We start from the raw sequence: 17,576 nt of genomic DNA on the forward strand, positions 1-17,576 counted from the left end.
GCAGACACCTGTGAGGACTGGATAGCAGTGAAGAGCACATCTAAAATGGATGTGCTGCTATTTTTTTGTTTTCCATCATGATTAACTGCTATCAAATTGAGATGGTACACAATATCTGGAAACATCTAACTTTTGTTTTCTGTCTAGTTTCATATTTCAGCTTGGCAATTATATGAAAATGGCTTCTAGAATGATGTACTCTATTTGACATTAAAATAATCTTTTAATATTACAAGTTAAGTTGGATTCAAAGACACATGGTCTGGATGTTACAGTGCAATTTAAAATTCTCCCTCACATTTTCATTTATTGCCAAGATAAGGTTAGGAAAATTAAGTAAAAGTGAACGTATCACACTTTTCAACCTCTCAGATATCCAGAAATGTTAAATTTATCGTTTAGATTTGGAGCTATCATTCAATCACTTAGGAAAGACGTAAAGTTAAAGGTGTCAGAAGACCTTTTTAATCTTTTGACAAATATATTTAAAGTATGTTACTGAAAATGAAGCTTTTAAATCTATTTCACTCAAAATTGCTTTCATCAGAACAACACTTTTAATCCCAGTAATTTATGTTTGTTTTATTTATAATCAAATAGTAATAATTATTATAAGTTTATTTCATTATAATCAAATGGCAATAATTATCTTTTATGAACTACATGTGCATGCTCATTAATTTCGGATCCATCTTATTTCCTCTTTTCTGTTTATTATTTTTTTCTCTTATTACCTATCTTCTGTGTGAATCACAGGTATCTAAATTTTTCAAATTAGCAAAAATAATGAACTATTATTTACCACCTGTAAAGTGATTTAATATTTTCTCTGTAACACTAAGGACATTATAATGTTTCCAGGATGGCTGTACCTCCATGAAGGAAAGTCATTTTCTCCCCTAAGGGAAAATGAACATTAGGAACAATACAGTTGAGGATCACAAAGGCTCAAAAGCTATGTGCATATGATCATATAAAATGATGTTTATCAAAATGAACTCCAAAAAGATGGGAACATGACGGGTTTTTGTGTTATTGTGCCTTTTTTCTCCTTTGTTGTTGTTTTTGATTTCTGTACCTTTTGTCTGGTATGTAAGTTTATTTGCTTTAGAGACGGTAAGGGGGAGCAAAGAAATAGTGGGAAAATGGTGACCAAATGCAGAAGTGAGCCGTCAGGGGGAAAAACTGGGAATAAACAAGTGAGGAGTTGACAATGAAAAAAGAAAAACATACTCGTTACCTGACTTATGTAACTGAAACCCTCTGTATATCACCTGTGCAATAAAAATTACAAACAAAACAAAACAGCAAGACAGCAATCAAATAGAAACCGTTATAATTAGTAAAGAACCCACACTTGTGATGTTTTGTACAAGGAAGATACATTGTGATGGACTGGTAAAGAAAGTGGCATTTTCCCAATGGAAACAAAAAATTCTTCAATTTCAAATTAGAAATGTAGGTTTGAGAAATGCTAAGCCATTTACATTAGTGCATTCAAGATATCTTTTTTGTTAGCTTTAGAATAGAAATAGTAATCACAAATATTTTCAGATTAAAAAAATTCAAGGTAATAAATAGGCAGCCATGTGACCATCACTACTCCTTAAATTTCTAGGAAAGCAATAAAAAGTAAAGTAAATATTTGGCTATTGAATTCTTAATATTTGCATTTTGGATGTGAACTTTACTGCCATCTCAATTTGTTGAGTTTTACTTATGGATGTTTAATTATCTTTCTTAATCTACACACATTTTTAAAAAATCAGGCAGATTAATTTCATTTTTACCTGTTACTTTATAGATTTTCAGATTATATGTTATCAAGTACTTATATTATATATTAAGAACTTATTATTCATTCTTTGCTTTAAGAAGAGGAAGAAGAAATAATATAGCATAAACTTTGTGTTGTGAAACTTAGAAACCAATGTAGATTTTCCTGTTTTATAAACATTCAGAAAGCCCAGTCAGAACAACCGGAAAACAGAGTAAGGACAAAGGAAAGATTCAGTCATGACATTTTATTAAAAAGCAAAAGAGAGAGAAAATATAAAGAAAGATATTATTGAAACTACTTTAGTTTTTTATTTTTTCTTTAAATTAAAATAACTTATCAGGTCTGAGACATTCAAGGATCTTCACAGGTTTTTAGACTCAAAGGGGAAATCAGTACTTTAAAAATTTAATAGAAAAGCTTTTTCTTCTGATACTTAACAAAAATGTATTTCTAATCATATGCATTTACTATGATTATGGCAGAGTAGCTTTTACTTTTTAGATGATTCAATTTCTTAAATAACTCATGCATTATATTAAATGTTTCTGAAAAACCTTTCTCTGAGTGATTTGGTTCTATTTGAAGTCAGGTCATTTGTAGATTTGCACTCATATCTCGGCTTGTGTGATGCCTGTACATCTCAGCCATGCACGATTTCTTTAACCATATGGCCATTCTCAACTTATCCTTCAACTTGTGATTCAACTTATCTTTGTATCTCAGAAATAGATGATTGGTTTTCCATAAGAAAACAGAACCACCTGTATATTAAAATATTCTCTAACCTCAGTTATGATGGCAAACATCAGGAAAACAAATGAAAAGGGCTGGTGAGAAGGTTTGATGGGACCCTGATACACAGTTAGTGAGAATAAAAACTATTTCCAATGGAAATCTACATGAAGCTTCCTGAATAAAAAATAAATATATCCTAACATAACTCTACTATTACATTCTTGGGAATGTATCTAAAGGAGTCTAATCAATACACAGGAGAGATACCTACATGTCCATGTTTATTTCAGCTCTGTTTTTAATACCCAAACTGTACATTCAGATTAGGTACCCCAAATTTGATAATGGATAAGGAAAATAAAGTATGTATATATCATGGAACATTACAGAGACACAGGTAAAAATTTTTTGCCATTTTTCTGGAAAATGGATGGAACTAGAAATCATCACATGGAATGAGATAAGCCAAGTTCAAAATAAATATCATGGGGGGGGCGGGAGATGGGAAAGGATGGGAAGGGGAAACAAAGGAGGAGGCAACAATGCTTGATAAGAAATGTACTCATTATCTTGCCCATGTAATTGTAATTCCTCTGTATGGTATTTTCATAATAAAAAATTAAAAAAAATAAGTAAATATCACCTGGTAAACATGGGCTTCCTCTTCCTATAAACTAGGTTTGGGACCTATAGGGATTGTCTCTTAAACTGAATATTCAATACACATTTCATCAACCCTAAATTTGTAGCATCCCTTTGGCAACTTTCACAACTTTCATGGAATAACCTTGACATGTTGTTTGTAGAGTCACCTACATGTGGAAGTCAGGAGGATATGTCAAATGCTAGTCTGATATTTTGCATAGTCAGATGACAGATTCCACTATAAATGTGCAAATACGAAAAGCACAGTATTAAAAAGCAGGGCTCTTAGGAGGGTCATTGTCTAATCAGATATATTTCTGGATTGCTACACCAAGATATTCTCCCAAATCAACAGAAACACTAGCCAAAGAGGAAAATGAATGGAATAGTAGAGTCATAAGAAGAAATAAATATTCTATAGCCTCAAGGTAACAGCAGCAGCAGAGTGCATAAATAAAGTCAAACAACAATAACAACAGAAAACCCCTTCTCCATGGGGCTGGAAAAGTGGCTCTGTTGGTAGAGCGCTTGCCAATGAGTGCAAGTGTCAGATACTGAGTTCAAGTTCCAGGCTCCAGACAGGAAAAACAACAACAACAAACAAAAAACAAAACAGCTCTCATCTTTTCAAGTTTTGCCTAGAATTGGGGTTAATCAGAATCATCTATATAGAATGTTTTATGCAAGAAGCTCATGGATCTAAGCTCTATGTGTAAGAGCCATTGAGACTTCTGCCTTAGAGAAAGCATCTGTATTCAATGATGTTTTAGAAATGTTCCTTCCTGATGTGGGCTACCTCAGTGGGAAAAGAGCATCATATCACTCCTGAGAGAAATTTATGACTAAAACAAAGATACAGTAGGCTATATGTCTGCTCTGCTGCTCTCACAGCATGAAGTATAACTTAATATTCCATAACATCAAGGGCTAAACTGTACTAATGTGAAACCACAGAAGCTCACTTCTTGCATTTCTCTATCCGGCTACCTTAAGTAGACCTTGATGGGTTATTTTTCACGTACACACTAAGACACAAAAAAACCCATTTCCTGCCCCAGGATTCATTTTTTGAGGCAGCTCAAGTGAAAATAATTATTAATAATTCCTGAATAGCTGAAAAAAGTAAATGTTTCTGCAATTTCCATTTTTCTATGAGATGTGTAAAGATAATATTGTATTAATTTGAAACTGATTATGTTTCATTGGAAATGCAGCAAGAAAACTTCTAAAGGTTTTTAATTGAAATATTAAAATCTACTCACTAGTATTTAGAATTGTTTATACTAACACAGAAGCACAGACATAGGCACATGTAATGCAGGTCATACCAAAGAATTTTAAAACTTCCCAATTCATTTCCTAGTCAAGTTCTTAAATATTGTCACTATTATTTTCACTATCCTGCATTTTCTTCACTGGTATAGTTTTCCTAACACTTTATGACCCCTTAAAGTTTCCCCTGTATTGAAGTGAAGAATATACTTCTTAGTCATTAGATTTATACATATATTATATTTATATATTTTTATAACCAAAATAGTTTGAAGATATCTCCTCATTGAAATACCAGCCTAAATAAATCTTAATACATTGAAATTTTTATTATTGTTTTAGAAGACGTTAAGTGCAATTATGTATATTTGTAGAAACATCACGATATTGACGTTTATGAAATGGGACACTTGCATTGATATTTCTTCCTTTCACTCTTATAGACCTATAATTACAACCATCATCAACAAATGCAAGCACCACCACTATACCTACTATTCTCACCAATTTATGGAGAATTGAATTGTTGCCATGTTCTTAATTATTTTGTCATACTGTACAGCAAAAATAAATAAGGTTAGAATGTGTTTGTGACTTTAACTAAGTATTACTATCCCACAATACTGTGAAATTTGTGAAATTCATGTAATCAAAATCACAATAAAAATTGCAAAAAAAAAGAAAAAGAAAAAAAGAAGTGCCAAATAAAGAGAGGAAAAACCACCACGATGTTCTATTATGTGGCTCTTTTCCTATCAAAACTGTCTTTTACTTTCAAACTACAAATCATTTTATCAAAATAAAAATCTTGTTAGTCATATAACAGATTCTCCAAATTAAAATGAGACATATAGTTTGAATCTATAAGTCTGCCTGATGATTCTAGCCTTCTTCCCTAACTTCCTCTTCCTCTCTACCTCTTACCTCCATTTAGCAAGCTGACTCTGTTACCCTTCTACTCTGAAGTTTCTACCTTGCTTCAGGCCATGGCTGAAAGATGTCTGAAACCTTCTTTCAAAATAGACCCTTTCTCTTTAAAGCTGATTTCCCTCAAGAGTTTCCATGCAAGGACACAATATTGACTGATAGTGAGATGATGTTAGCTAAGTTCATAATTTAGTCCATGAATATTTGTAGTTCTTTGAAACACGATTTATCCTGTGTGAGTTTGTTAACTAATTTACTTTCAAGATGAATTTGAAAATACCTAGAGAAATATTTTCAGCCAAAACAAACAATACAAAAACTCAGATCCATAAAATTATGTGTTCACAAATAGCTATCCCTAGAAGAAAGTCACACATTTATTTTAATACAGAAGCACACTTAATTATGCTTAAGGAATTTTAATTAGCTTGGTTTATAGTATATGATAAAGTCAGGGAAGGCACCACTGGAATGCAAACTCATAAGCCAGATGGGAAAAACAAAATACAAAAATTCCTTTTTATGGGAACCTTACTTCATTGTTGGTGTGAGTGTAAACTTGTTCAACCACTTTGGAAAGCAGTATGGAGGTTCCTCAAAAGACTTCACGTAGAGCTCCCCTATGACCCAGCAATCCCACTTTTGGGCATTTACCCACACTAAAGCTACCAGCACAACTATATTTATTGCAGCATTATTTACCATAGCTAAGATATGGAACCAACCCAGATGCCTCTCAGTAGATGAATGGATCAAGAAAATATGGTATATATACACAATGGAATTCTATGCCTCCATCAGAAAGAATGACATTGCCCCATTTGTTAGCAAATGGAAAGGCTGGGAAAAAATTATATTAAGTGAAGTGAAACATAGGTCCCATGGTTTCCCTCATTTGCAATATCTAGTATATGTATGAGTCAAGCAGAAAAGGTCAGATAATGTGATGTTAGGAAAATGAACCCTTAGATATGTATTTAAATGTTTTTTTCTTTCATCATGTGTTTCTAACGCATTTATAAGATTATTTCTTTGTTGCTTTGTATGTCCCTCCCCCACAGTATAACCCCTGCTTTCACTATATTTGATGTCGGTATAATTTGTGGAGGAGAAGGGGAAAAACAAGTCGTTTAAGGATACAGGTGGACCCGTTGCATCTATGAGAAGTACAAGTTGTCATGTCGAAGAGGAACTTTACCACTTTGGTGGGGGGGGGAGATTGGGTGGGGTGCGGGGGAGGCTGGGAAGGGATGTGAAGGGTAAACAAAGGAGGAGGCTGCAATGCTTGATAAGAAATGTACTCATTATCTTGCCCATGTAATTGTAACCCCTCTGTACAGTATGTTCACAAAAATAAAAATAAAAATTTATAATAAAAAAAGAAAATGAACTTTACAACTTTGGTGGGGGGGGAGGATTGGGTGTGGGGGGGTGGGAGTGGGCAGGCTGGGAAGGGATGGGAAGGGGAAACAAAGGAGGAGGCTACAATGCTTGATAAGAAATGTACTCATTATCTTGCCCATGTAATTGTAACCCCTCTGTACAGTATTTTCACAATAAAAGAAATAAATAAAAATTAAAAAAAATCTGAAGACAACATGATAACATAAAAAATTCCTTTTATGGAATAATAATTTGTTAATTTGTTTTATTTTTATCATTTATCATTGCTATTATTATGCACACATCCATGAGAGTAAAATTAACATAAGTTTCCTAATATCATTAATTGTTGAAAAATAAGTATCTGAGAAGCATTGTGTTCCACTAGGCAGAGAACCAGGTGTATCTTCTACATCTCAACTGGTTTCCCCAAGTAATCATGATGTACACATGTGGAAGGAAATATATTAAAACTTATGTGGGCTAGTATTTTGGCTCAGGTACACTGTTTATCAAACGTATTTGAGTTCATAGGTTTGACTGCCAGGATCATATAAAAAGATAAAAGTAAAGGAAGACAAAAAGGAAAACAATAGCTATCTTCATTCAGACTTGCACACAATTTTAGCTCCTCTTACACAAAAATCAGTAAGTTTTTGGATCTGCTTATCATTTCAGTCAAAATTTATTAAAGTTTCTCCTACATTTCAATCTTTGCAGTTTAGTCAAATTCCTAAAAGCCACACTTGTATGTTCCCATAATTTCTTTTACTTTGAGGGCAATACAAGCTTACCTCTTCCATATCTTCAACCATTTTCTTCAATTCTTCTTCCGTTATATGTATTCTCCTCTATAATATCACAAAAGTAGACTGAAAAAGGGCAGGTTTCTGAAATTTACACCCAGTTCCCTAACCAACCCTAATAAAAACAAAAGCATAAGTGAATGCTAAGTGTGAGTGTAACTGCATGTAAACATGCAAAAATATACAGTATCAGAAATATATGCATCATATATTATAAATGCATTTTAATATTTATGCATAGTAACATAAGTATATCATACTGTGTATCATATAACATACTAGAAAAATATGTACTTCCAAATATTTGTATATTTATGACTCTAGCTAGTATAGTACCAATGATGGATATGATAATAACTTAAATCTGTAAATACATTGCCCTATGTGTCAGAAAAAAATGTACTAATATAAGTAAAAACAAAGGGGTATTCATGAGAGTAAATCAGTAAGAGTTTGAGTTATTGGCTCTAAGGTGCAGAGCTGGCCCAAGGAGAAGGTCCTGACACATGACTTTTTGTAGATAAGGGTGTCTTATGGTAGCCAGGAAGCAAATCAGTTACATGGAAACCATAATGCCAAGCAGAACGGGACCAGGATATTCCAGCATTCCTCATGAAACAATAAGCATATCATTTTTCATGAGCCTTTAGCAAGGAATGTAACACAGTTCACATCTCTATTTTGCTCTTCAGGTAATAAGAGTAGAAGAGTTCCCTAAATCATTTTGTTCCTAGAATTAGCACTTATTGAAATAATAAGATCATAAATGAGTTTTGTTTTCAGGTTCTATATTCATGGGCATTTTTGGGCAACAATAGAAATGTAATTGAGTGTTTACTTCTGTTTTATTACCAATAAGTTTAAGTTATAGAAGTGGGCAGAACATCATTTTTGAGTTATATTAGTCAAGGTAGATACTTGACGGAATTTTAGCTTTTATGCTTGTTCCTTTAGGCTCTTTTGTAATTAATCCTCTTTCTCTAATAGCCCATATTTCGTGTTACAATTCATTTGCTGTTCCATTCCTGTTTCAATTTTTTGAAAGTCTTTTTACTCACTTTTATGTCTGTCTTCTCCATATTTATGTAACAACATATAGCCCAAAACATGTTTGTCATACTTTAATATTGTATACACTTTTTCTACTTGGAATAAAGCAATGTAGTTTTTGAAAAGAGAGGAGTGTTTATTTGCAAGGCATTCAGAACTATTTTATACTTAAAATTCTCAATTCATTTTACTTTTTATCCAACTGGGAAAAAAGTGTGCTACTTTGCTTTAGATTTTTTAAATATAAAGATAAATCAAGAACAGCTAAGCAAAGTAATCATAAGTGTAAGGTCCCACAGCTCAAAAGCTTTCCAATGTGGAAATGAATCAGACAAATATTATCTGACTTAAGGCTGTCATTCCATAAGGTTTAGCACATGGCTGGCCATAGAAAATTCATGAATACTTAAATATTTCTCTAACTTCATTGGGAAAAATAATAGACAAAATATAAATGGAAACAGAGGAGGTTAAGCAAATGGGTCATGTTTTCTGCATTCTGTGTGGATTACATCTCCCCTGAGAAAGCCAGTCGGAAACTACAAGCAATGAGTTTTCCTTAATGTATTTCTGCCATTTACATGAACCATCAAGTGAAGTAGGATAGTATTTGAGATCATATTTTGACAAAGACTGTCTGAAATTTGTATTCTATTATTTAATTAACTAAATCCTATTGCATCTCTCTTATTTATGTCTCCCTGATATAGCAGAGAAAAAGCCTAATTAAAAAAAAGCCTAAAGTATTAGTCAAGTTGCTGTTTCATATAAAAGATATTTTCACACTACCCTAATATAACAACTTATTCTTTTCTTTCCTTTCTAATTATTTTATTTTTTTCTCAGAGCTAGCTTCATTTTTCATTCAAGTTTTTCCTGAAAATCACATTTCTTGTATTAACTTTTTATGTCAAGTTGGTAACTTTTATGATAAACTTAGACTTTTTCCTCAGTTCCATTGTCAGAGTGCAGACACCTGTGTTCCTCGTTATCATGCTGCCATCAAATTTACGAAGAAAACAACCTGTGAGAACAAAATTACTGTCATGCGTTTTGTCAGTTATCATAATATACTTCTCTAAATATTATCACTGAATGGGTGGTGTTATCATAGATTTATAGAATAAAGTTATTTTTAGTGCTATTCTATTCCAATAATATCATTGGTAGGATTCCAAGTAAAGCGCTGCTTTTGGTCTCATAAAATTGATATTCTCTGCCTTTTTATTTAAGATTTACTTTTCTTCAGCAATTTTTAGAAAAATTACTGTCACTCAAACATGTTCATTTCCAAAATCTCCACTTCCATTAAACAAGAATAATTGACAGAGAGCTATGTTGAAAAGTGAAGCAGTGAATTGTGATAATCACTCCGAAAATTGCTTCATTCCTGTCTCCTTTGTGGTTGAGAAGGAAGAGCCTGCAATTGAGAATTTAGGCAGTTGGTTTAAGTGGAACAAAAGAAACTTACTATTACTTTTTTCAGGATCTTCATTATAGCATGTTTTAAAATTTCAATATGATTGGAGAGTCCACTACGATTTATACTACACTTAGGACTACCAATACTTCTTTGCTAAAGATTATTTGATATTTTATACTTGGACTTACCTTACTTATGGACTAACACTCGAATTTTATAAGACATTGTTATTAAAATTAATAAAATTATTTATTTACATTAGTTTATCACAGTTAGGTTTTGAACTTGAGAATTTCAAATTTACTAGGTCGGCTCTGAACTGCAGAGCTCTTTGCTTAGTTGGGTTTCAAATAGGGTGATTTTCCCCATGTCAGCCTCGGACAGTTATACCATTATTTTTTTTCCCATGTAGCTGGAATTACAAGTGTAAATCATCTAGCCTGCAGTGTTTCTGGTAACATTTTTGCCAGTGTTGACCTGGATCATCCCATCTCTACCTTCCAATGTCCTAGAATTACAGCTATAAACCACCATATTCATATATCATATAAAAATGGGAATGATTCTTTTAGTCTACAGAGATCACAATTCTCATATAGACTCTAAGAATAATTTCCATTTTTATCTGAAAGTATTTATCTTATTCTTTTTATATCTTCATTCTTAAAGTTATGAATATTTATACTTGTCTTATACTTCTGTGATTGACATATGTTTATTCCTAGAATAACTTGTTTAAACTTCAAGGGAAGAAATTGGCTCTCTGGGAGCATTTTTTTCAAACACCTAGACTTACAAGCTTGAACATTCTTCCCCTGGACTTCCTTGTTTTCTTATTTAGAATTACACATTTTCCTTTTTAATTGTGTGGGGATTTTTTGTTATCATATCTATGATTTTCAGTCATTAAATGTGTTCATATTGGCCTACAGTATTTTCTTTATTGATTCCATTCAAATTAAAAGCAATGCCTTAATGTTATAATATAATAAATTCTATACTGAACTTAATGTTCCTTTCCTCATTGCAACCCCAATACTATTTTTCATGTCCACAGAAAAATCTTTGAAATGCACTCATCTTAAAACTATCATATAGTGCAAGTTTCATCACCAGCTAGGTAGTTTAATTTGTACGATGTTCTTTTGGAGCAAGATCCTTAAATCCATTTCCCAAGAGTTATTCTCCTGGAAGTCATGCCAGACAGAACTCAGCTGTACAGGAACTAGAAGCACTGAAAGTTGATGGGAGCTGTGGAAAAGTGACTTTATGTTTCCTGCATGATTACTGACACCTTGTTCTCACATATATTGCCTAAATATCTTACAAAATTTGCATAAAATGCATTAAAAATTCTACATTTACTAATTTTTATTATCTTCTAAATACAATAACAAGGAGAAAGAATCATAATTTGAGGTAAGTTATAGTTCACTGCTTGCTTGCTGATCTATGAAAATCAAGATAAATAACATTTGTGCATACCTTCTTGGCAGACTCACAAATATAATTTCATCAGTACTATAATGGATAATTGAAAAACACCACCTCACAACACTGCCATTCCTATAAATATTCACTAACCAGTACCTGACACACTTCTTGCTTGTCATTAATCAAAAATTGATAAATTACATTGATGACATGTCTCTTTTGTGGGCTGAAATTTTAAAGTCTCCAAATCTTTAATAATTACTTCTTAATTTGTTTGGGTGTGTGTTATTGTTGTTTCTTTTCATTTTTCATTGTTCTCCAGTTTGTTTATTTATTATTTTAATTGATTGTTAAGATGATTAACAGGGAGTTTACAGTTACATAAGTAATGAGTACAATTCTTTTTAAACACTGTTACCCCTCCCTCATTTTCTTGTGCATGCCTCTCCCCATTCCCCCTTCCCAAGTTGTAAAGTTAATTTCCAACACAGTGTCTAGTGAGTGTCATTGTTGCATTAGTTCATCTTTTGTCCTACTGTTTCTATGATTCCCTTTCCCTTCCATGGATCATAAGCTTATAGATACGATAAAAGGTCTATATGTTTATCTACCTGCATACAGGACATTTGCACTTTAGTCTCACCTCTAGTCTTTTTGCTTTAAGTTTCATATAGTTATAAAAAGGCTTTCGATGTAAGAGTACTATTCATTTAAGCAACAAATCACTCCTTCATTACCCTTCCTCCCTTTCCAGTTATCACATCCCTACCTGCCCTTCCAAGTTTCATAGTTTTGCTACATTTGACCATTATGATTATATTTACCCAACAATCCTCTCTCTACTTGTTCAGCCCCCTCTCTTTGGGCTACATGTCAAGGACATATTTCAGCTTTCCAAGAACCTTTGTTATGCTCTCTGCTAATTATTAAAATAGGTAACACCTTAGAAATCACCTCTTGTCTATCCCATATTTCATTCAGTTTAGTCTTGTATATATCAATTTATTCTATACATGTTTACATATATGTTTATATTTTAGGTCTAACTTCCACAGAGAGGAGAGGACATACACCTTTTGTCTCTCTGAACCTGATGAAATATACTAAATATATTTTCTAAATGTTTCCATTTATTTACAAATGACTTGTTATTCCTCCTGATCAATGAATTATGTTCTCAAGATCAATTTACCCTTTTATTGCATTGTTTTTGGTTGGTCGTGGGCCTTGAAATCTGGGCCCAGGTGCTATCCCTGAACTCTTCAGCGCACAGCTAGTTATTTTGCTTTGCATTTCCTGCATTTCCTTTGTGGCCAGGGATGATGAGCTTTCCTTTTTTTATTTATTGCCCACTTATATTTCTTCTTTTGAGTATGTCAGCTTATCTCATTTGCCTATTTATTAATTACATTATTGATTCTTTAGGAATTTAGTTTTTAGCTCCTTTTATATTCTGGTGATTAGATACTTAGTGGATTCTAGTGAGGAAAGACCTTCCATTCTGTAAGCAATTGTTTTAGCTTAGTGATGCATCCTTTGCTGTGCAGAGGATTTTAACTCAGTATATACATTCCACCTCAGTATATACATTCCACCTATTTGGTAGAACCCTAGAATTATATTCAGAAAATCCCTACCTATGGCAATAAGTTCCACTCTGACTCTTTTTCTCTCTTGTAGTTTCAAGGTTTCAGTTCTTACAGTGTGACTTGTATCATGATCTAGAATGTGTCTCTTGAGAATGTTCCACAAACTGCTGGGAAGAATGTATACTGTGCAGTCCTGGATGAAATATCTGTTGCTTCCATTTGTATATAGTGTAATTTAATTTTAAGGTTACTTTGTTGGTTATTTGCCTAGATGACCTGTCTCTAGTGTTTATAAGTCCAATAGTGTTTGTTTATTGAAGTCCAATGTCTCAACTCTTGGTCCATAGATGTTAAGTATTGTCAGAGCTTCTAATTATTTTAATTGTTTATTTGTTATTGCTTTTAAATAATTGTATAAAAGGGTTTCAATTTGACATCTCAATTTATGTGAGCAATGCATTTTGGGGAGTATTACCCATTTCATTCACTTCTAGGTTGCAGTTGATAAGGTAGTGTGATCTTAGAAAAATCAGTGTTTGGAAGGTTCCACTTATAATTTCAACTCTGTGGAAGACAAATACACAAGAATCCAGATGACTAGCAGATCCAGGAAATAAGTTCAAGGCTTTGCTTAAAATCTACCTAAAAACAAAGAAGAGTGGATGTAGTGCTCAAGTGGTAAAGTGGTTACTTGGCAGATTAAAGATTCAATGTTCCCTTCTAAATACCGCCAAAATAAAAATAATCCATAAGATAAATGTGACACCCAGTGCTATTTGCCCTCCCAATCTTTAGTTAAAAAAGAAAAAAAGATTGCTCTAACAACTTATATGCAAATTGGGTAGCGATATCTTTGGATGAAAAGTTGTCCTGAAAGATGAGGTTATAGTTAAAGGGAAAGTAAATAGACACTCACTTTAACCTTGAAGTAGGGAAAAAAAGGCCATCTGTTCTATCTCATTGTGTTTACTGTGCAAATATGACTATGGAGGTTTATGTCTCTATTTTCAAAATTATTTTTAAATCTGCTTTTATGCCTCATTTCTTACAGTGTCTCCCTCAGGGAGACATATAAGGTGACAGGAAGTTTTGTAATGATGCTTCAAAAATAATTAGTTAGAGCTGTGAATTACAGCACACTTTGAAAATAGCAAAGCTAAGGTTAGGGTATTCTCTAATTCTATTTATACTTAAAACAATAAAACAGCTAGCTAAATATATTTTAATAACATTAAAATAACTGTGGATTTGCTTAGACTTTAAAGTGTGAAGCTTCCAGAACTATGTTCATTTATAGAAATTTGAGTCTGACTTACATTTTTATAACTTGTTCTAGTGTTTTAAATGTAGTAGTTAATCTTGAAATGCACTCTCTTGCTACTAAACAGTAAAACACTACAGAATTTTAAATATACTGGAAAAGATGGGGATTTATTTTAGGAGAAACATAAGATAGTCCTATGTATATGTAGAGAAAGGTGGGAAAAATACAATCTGCTTATATTATCTTCTGTTATTTGGAATGGCTATCCAAACGACATGATTGGTTCAAGAATAACAAAAAAGTAAAAAAGAAGACTAATAGATCCAAATTTTAAAATATTGCCCAAGAAATGAATTTTGTGAGATGTAATGTGTGTGCTTTCTAAGATGCTTCTCATGGTGCAAAAAATGACATGACATAAATCTTTTCTTTATTTCAAGTGCTCCAGCTTCTTATAGCACAATGGTGTGTAAATATAATGAATTAGGCAGAAGGATGTTTGTAGATTAATTTACACAAAATAAGTGTCAGAATATACATTATTTTAATGTCATCTTGGATGATTTCTGTCATAGTTTATCTGCTCATTCTCTTGAGTGTTTCATTGAAATTTCCTTCCCAACATGCACAGATGTATTGTGTTATCTGATTAACAATATCACTTTACACTCTGATTTTGAATATTTTTGTTCAACCATTAAATAAAAATAAAATAAAATAAAGACATCCAGGCCACATAGATTTGACCCAACTTGACCTTCCTGCACATTCAGACTGCAAAAATAGTTTTGACTTGAGCAAGTGGAATGAAGCAAACCAGAGTCTTTTTAAAAAAGTTGTGTTATTAATGTATGGAAAGAACACATCATTGTTTAGAGAGCTTTTGGAAAATTACTATAGCTTCACATGCTACAGTCACAACCTAATTGGATAACTGCTATTACAATATGTATTATATTGGGCAACTTTCTATTCTTAATCATTTTTAAATTGCTAGAATGTATAGATTAAATTTTGGCACATAATATTGCACGTCCAAAACACATACATACTTTCATTAAAAACATATATTTCAAAAAATAATCCTCTATAAGAAGGCATATCTTTAAAGTACTTGTATTTAACATTAGAATAAAATTCAAATAATTCTGCAAAGGCAAATCAGTATTTTTGTTTCATATTAGTTACTAGTGAGGAGATATTTCAATAAAGATGTACAATTATGGGATGGGTTTTCTTTTAATATAAATCAAGTATATCTCTTATTCTGGACGAGCATTTTCAAGAGTTGAACACTTTAGAGCACTTAAAAGTTGCATTCAAATACTTTTCAATAAAATATCTTCCTAAACAGGCACCAACTGCTCACATTGTTATCCTAGCTACATAGGAGTTAAGATCTGAGAATCCGGGACAGACATTCCTGAGAGAGTCTCATCCCCAATTGTCCAGCAAAAAGCCAGACGTAGAGGCATGGCTCAAGTATTAGAGTGCCAATTACGATCAAAATATTCAGGTGAGACCACAAGGACCCTGAATTTAAGCGCAACATGTACTTCCATAGATATTTCATTTTTATTTTGATTTCAATATGGTTAGGTACATGTTCAAATTTGTATTTGCTCCCCAATCTCATCTTCTTCCTCTACCATGAGATGTATTCATTCAAGTTAATTCTATGCCTGTATTTAAATTTATATGATAGCAAAGGGAAATGTGAGTCATCTAGGGAAAATTGGAAGGGAATACTGTAACCCCAAAAGTCTGAGTCGTTTTCTTACTGAACAGGAAATGATAATCAATGGAGCATGATTTCTTATCTAATTTATTGGATATTACGTTTTACACAATATGTAAAATTCCAAAATAGCACTCATGTTTTTCTAAATATGCTGACAGCTTGTTAAACGCTGTTTCAGGGTAAGCTGCTAGCTGTGATATATCCACAAAACTTTCTTGTTCTTGATTTTGGGAGGACAAATGGGTAGCAGTACTTAAGGTTCTACATGCTGGATCTGCATGTACTCATATCATTTGCTAGAGCCACTTCTCCTCCTCCCCCTCCTCCCCCTCCTCCCCCTCCTCCCCCTCCTCCCCCTCCTCCTCCTCCTCCTCCTCCTCCCCCTCCTCCCCTTCCTCCTCCTCCTCCTCCTCCTTTTTCTTCTTCTTTTTAAAATATACTTTCTTGTAAAGATGCTCTACAGAGAAGTTACATCAGAAAGGGGATGAGTACTTGTCACGCATTGTTACCCTCCAGCTTATTCTTGTTCTCCCTCTCCTTCTATCTCTTTTCCACCCCCAACCCCCTGCTGATTTCAATTCTACCATTAGATGGAAAGAAAACAAACTTATGGAGAATACTTAACCATAAAGTCTAGCCATTTCTGATAACAACCTAAGATCAAATCCAGGAGAATTGATAAAACTTGAATTTAAAAATAGCCCTAAAACTTGAATTTAAAAATATCCCTGAATCATATCTTGATTGATGCACTGAAAAATGTATCAATGTCCCCTAATGAGAGGAAAATGTAGGAGAGATATTTATGTGTGATTTAACATTTTATAATTTATTTTCTACGTTTACCTATGTAGAGTGGTATTATGAAATACATTTTATCATCAAGATCCTAATCATCACTAAAAAGTTCTCTTTTCCTTATGAGATGATTATTACAAATTTTTGATGACAGGGAAAACTCAAGTTATATGTTTGGTTGTTCCTTGTTTTCATAAGCAAGAATCAGCAATGGGTTAATAATTTGAAGAGAAATAAGAGAAATGTGATTATTTTAAAAACTCATTTTTCTGAGTTATTTTTACAGTTATACCATATGCCCTAATTGTTTTCTCTTATAATAAAAATGTATTGTTTTATTGTTAACACATAGGATTCTTGAACATATGCATGGCTATTTATAAAACTCTATGTCATTATAATTTCCTTCAAAAATTTTTCCCAGTGCTAAATTTTGTACAGTGCTAATATTTCACAAATATGTTCTGTATTATTCTTCTAATAAAATAGCATTAATGGTTTTATTACTATGGAATCTTCTACTAGCTTAAGCAATAGAAATTAGTAAAACTTGTATATTTGAATAATTTTAAGAAGACAATTCTTTTTTTTTTCTTTAATTGTATTTTATTTTATTTGAGAACATACTGTACAGAGGGGCTACAATTACATGGGCAGGATAATGCATACATTTCTTACCAAGCATTGCAGCCTCCTCCTTTGTTTACCCTTCACTTCCCTTCCCCGCCT

The sequence above is a fragment of the Dipodomys merriami genome, unplaced genomic scaffold (genome assembly GCF_024711535.1).
Source record: "Dipodomys merriami isolate MVZ:Mamm:240054 unplaced genomic scaffold, mDipMer1.0.p SCAF_32, whole genome shotgun sequence".
Taxonomy (NCBI): domain Eukaryota; kingdom Metazoa; phylum Chordata; class Mammalia; order Rodentia; family Heteromyidae; genus Dipodomys; species Dipodomys merriami.